Source organism: Sardina pilchardus, chromosome 11 (assembly GCF_963854185.1).
Source record: "Sardina pilchardus chromosome 11, fSarPil1.1, whole genome shotgun sequence".
In the NCBI taxonomy this organism is placed as follows: domain Eukaryota; kingdom Metazoa; phylum Chordata; class Actinopteri; order Clupeiformes; family Clupeidae; genus Sardina; species Sardina pilchardus.
Genome location: NC_085004.1, coordinates 6,849,322 through 6,854,305, shown reverse-complemented (window position 1 = coordinate 6,854,305; position 4,984 = coordinate 6,849,322).

Genomic DNA, 4,984 nt, shown 5'->3' with positions numbered 1-4,984 from the left:
AGCACCCACTACGCATAGTAGCCTAAATGTACGTTTGTTATCTTGTTAAATTGTCCCTCACAGTATCAGTAAACTAACGCACAAATAAACGCAATAAACCCTACATGAAATAGTTATGTCTTAAAAATACATTAAACGAACAACATATGTGTAGTCTCCTGCTTGGTTGATTAAAAAAGAAAAAGAAAAAAGCCAAAAGGAGGCTATCAGTCCTTCTAAAACAAGACTGGGCGCCGCCAAGACCAGTCAATTTCTGCCCTCCTGCCCCCCATGCTGACATGGGTTAGAGATGAGCAATGATGGACAGAATGTCCAGTTTAATGCTGCTGTCAATCACATACACACACAGAGAGAGAGAGAGAGAGAGAGAGAGAGAGAGAGATTCACAGCCTTGAGACACACACACACACAGAGAGAGAGAGAGAGAGAGAGAGAGAGGTTCACGGCCTTGAGACACACACACCCACACACACAGACACACACACACACACACTGTCCATTCCTCGCACGCTCACTCTCTCCCTGGTACAACAGCTAACAATGGAACAATACTTCTCTGTTTGTGCGCGCGCTCCGGTCCCGCTGGCTGCCCCGTGCCTGTGCTGTGTGCCGTGAGCGTAAACAGCTCGAGGCTGCAACGCAGACATGAAGGACCCCCAGCGCTGGGTAAAGGTAAAAAAAATCTTTACATCAAATGCATCACATGTGAGGTGAATAGCGACAGGTGTTGAGCAATGGCTATACCTGAACTGAAGATGTGGACAGTAGTCTGTTGAAATGCAATAGCCTAATAGCCTTAACATCACAATCAGTGGGAATATACAGAATTTCTAATCAAACTGTTAAACAATGACTAGTCAGGCCTATGATGTAGATGACGTGGAACTGCCAGGGTAAAACAATAGTTCAACGTTAACTCAGTGGAATATGTATTACTGTATCATTAATGTTATCATCATTATTATTCCCAGATAGCAAATCATTTTGGCTTTCCTTTGGCATACATGTGGCCTCTTTGGGCTTTGTTTGGCACAGGAAAAGGCCACTCAAAGGTTTTTGGGCAACCTGTGGCTTAATTATGATCTGCCTTAATTCTGGCCAAGTTATGGATTACGTCTGGTTAGCCAGCCGACAAGGTGATGAGCGGGACCGCATCTCATGACTTGCGCGTGCGTTCTTTGGGCGACCTATGGCTTAATTATGATTTGCCATAATAAATAAAGGGCGCCATGTAATTCTGGCTAAGTTATGGATTACGTCTGGTTAACCAGCCGACAATGTGATGAGCGGGACCGCATCTCATGATTCATGGGTGAGCTTTGGCTGTATCATGGCTTGCCAAAAGAATGCACAGAGACCGGGAATTTTGAACATTTGAATTGCCCAGAGAAGAGCCTCCATCAGTTTGCCGTTGTGATAACTGAAGGTATGTAGCCTACATTTATTCTCTTTATCAAAAAAGATGTCGTTCTTGTGTATAATAACGTTACGCCTTGTGTTTAATGTAGCCTAAAAAGACGTGTTAGATTTGAAGTAGGTAAATCGAGTACACCCGCTACCTTGGCGAGCAGGCTAGGCCAATATAAGCGAGTTAGCGTACCGGTTGGAAATATGCAGACAAAAAAAAGTATAGCCTTTGCGTATTGCAGAAAGCTCTCACCTTTAAACCTACGAATCCGTTGGCCCAACTTGTTGCTAACTGAGGATCTTGCTCTCCTGGCAGTACATTAATCTCTTCAGGAGACTGTCATTGAGAGCTAGTGGCATAACTGTAACTTCACAACATAACGTAATCAATCACGTAGGCCTAAAGGAAGTTAGATAATTGGAGAAACGCATTTCCCCATGCAGTAGGCCTTGTTCCTTTGTAAAAAATAATGTCCAATTGTACATTTCAGAATATTCTATGGTAATTAGGCCTAATTTCTCTGGATGTGACAGAACTCTGTTTGGATGTTTTAGGAAAAGGCTATGGCTGTCCTATGCATGGTGCCAGGAGGGTGTAAATAGATAGATGGATGGCTAGCTGGGCAAATACATAGCCTACATGACATACCTACATATGTTGAGGATTCAGAACTGCCTTTTTATATTAAATGATGCTTTTGTATTTTTCAGCTCTTCTGCGTGACCTGTTGGTGAACCAACAAATCCTGTTGGACCAGCAGAGGAGCATGTGATACAAATAATTCAAGACCTACACTAATCCATCAAGATGTCCCCCACCTCCAGGCATATTGCCTATTTTCCCCTGGGTGACACACAGGTTCTGGAGGCCTTGGAGGGTGACCTGGCAACCCAGCGGGACCTTCGTCAGGAATTGGTGAGCTGCTTTGATTTCTCTAAGAGTGGGTAATGCTGAATGAATGGTAAAAATATTATGGTAATACAACCGGACCGGTTATTTTTCTTTTGTAGGTCATCACTATAGGATTGGCAGGGGGAGCCGATGTCAAAGATTTCTTTTTTTTTGGGGAAACTGCATCTGAAGGCAGTAGTGATGGGTAAGCATTTAACTGTTCATCACTGTTTATTACAAGCATCCTGTTCTAGGCTCTGATAACTCTTTTCCAAAAGCTCCTGCACCTATATGCGGATTCTGTCAGACAATTATTCTTAGTAGAATTTAACAGAACTGAACTTCCAGAAAACTTCCTGAAATGTTTCTTGGAGACACAGACACACAGCCCCACAAACCTATCTCCCACACTATGAGTTCTATTGGAACTTGCATCGTGAAAAATTGCTGTTTAAACCCAGTTATATCTGTTAAAATCACTGACACACACTTTCTTTGTGTATGTCTTCAATTTCAGATGCAGTGAGGCGCAATCCAACCTGCTCGGCTGCTACAGATTTACAGATCGGCTACAAAGGCTACGAAGAGATGGTTTTACTGGGCGCGATGTGAGGAAAAAATGTCAGCCGGCTCCCAACCAGGAGCTGCAAACTGAATGAATACCAATAAAAACAAAAATTCACTTTAAAATACATTGTAACATTTTTTATGCATAATCCACATAGAACATAATTTAACATTTTAACTTATGAGCCTAGGATACTAGGACATTTTTGCGTAACTAATCCACATAAATAAATAATAAAAAAAAGTAATGAATTAATAAATAAATTAATAAATAGCTATACTTTGGGTCAGTTATGGCATCACTGTGGGTCAGTTATGGCATCTTTTTGGCAAGGTTTTGGGATTTTGGCCGCTCTTTGGGATACTTCTGGCTACATTTTGGTATTCCACAATAGGTTTTGGCTGGGCTTTGGCCTGCTTTTGTTTTTCTTTTGGCATGCCTAACTTGGGCCAAATTTGGGCCGTACATCATTCCAAAGCTTTGCCAAAATGGCATGCCAGTTTTGGCCCAAATTTGGGCCATAATGATTTTGCTATCTGGGTTATTAATGATGTTATTATGCTGTTTGTATTATATTTGCAGTGCTGTTGTTGTTAAAATATTATTTGTCTGCTCATACTATTATTGTTGAAGCTGATGGATGGTTAGAAGTTATTAAACTGAGTTGCTTAAAAGAGCTAGTAAGATGCTGATGGCTCAGAGGTGTTGCTATAGGCTAGAGAGGACCCACCGCCCTCATCACAGATATGTATTGAGTCTGTTGGCCTACATTTGAGCTACAGGTGGATACTGAGTGTTTCACAAATCCCACCATCACGTATACACTTCATTTAATGTTGACAGCATGAACATGTTTCATTGTTTCATCTAATCTGCCCTCACATACACCTTCATATCTTAAACATATGAATTGATTAAAGCAGGGACATGGTGTTTAATAATCGTTTACAGCAGGACTAATGGTGTTTAGTGAATCAGTTACAGCAGGACTGATGGTGTTTAGTATATGAATCAGTTAGAGCAGGACTGTACTGATGGTGTATGAATCAGTTAGAGCAGGACTGTACTGATGGTGCTTAGTATCGTTTACAGGACTGTACTGATGGTGTTTAGTATCAGTTACAGCAGAACTGATGGTGTATGAATCAGTTACTGCAGGACTGTACTGATGGTGCTTAGTATCGTTTACACCAGGACTGTACTGATGGTGTCTGTGTAAACTATACTAATCGTTTGTATCGTTTACTGCAGGACTGTACTGATGGTGTTTATATGAATCAGTTACAGCAGGACTGTATGATGGTGTTTAGTATGAATCACTTACAGCAGGGCTGTACTGAAGGTATTTAGTATGAATCAGTTACAGCAGGCCCTAGTGAAGGTGTTTAGAATATAATCAGTTACAACAAACATCATCCCTGCACGACTTCACCCAGCTGTGTGAGGACAAAGCAGAGAGGGGCTGGTGCTGCCCAGGCTGATCCTGGTTCAGGCTACAGGCCTAAGAACACTGGCCTTTCAACAGACTATTACACTGGCCTTTCAACAGACTATTACTCTGGCCTTTAAACAGACTGTTACACTGGCCTTTCAACAGACTATTGGCCTTTAAACAGACTGTTACATTGGCCTTTCAACAGACTACTACTCTGGCTTTTCAACAGACTTGTGGTGATGATTTGTACGTTGTTATGCGTTCATGCCATTTTATATTTACATTGTGTTGTCTAGGTGTCCAGTCCTGTTCTATGTGGCTGAGACTAGCGTGGACTCTGTTGTCTGTAGGCAACTATACAAATGGCCCTCCAGGCACCACAAACACATCCTGGATCCTTGACACTTGTTTTGTCAGGTTAAGGGTGAATAGAAGAGGGCTGATTTCCTGACATGCACAAAAGGACTATTCGCAGTCGACCCCTGTGTGTGTGTGTGTGTGCGTGTGTGTGTTCCGGACCTAGTGCGCTTGTGGACGGGTGTGTTCATCAGTCAGCATCACTGGTCCACACACGCAGCTTTGAACCGCGCGCTTGTGCTTCTATCCCGACTTTACTTCCGGTGATCGAGGACAGCAGGCGCGCGCTGTGAGTGGACAAACGGCGTTCCTTTTCCGGCTGCAC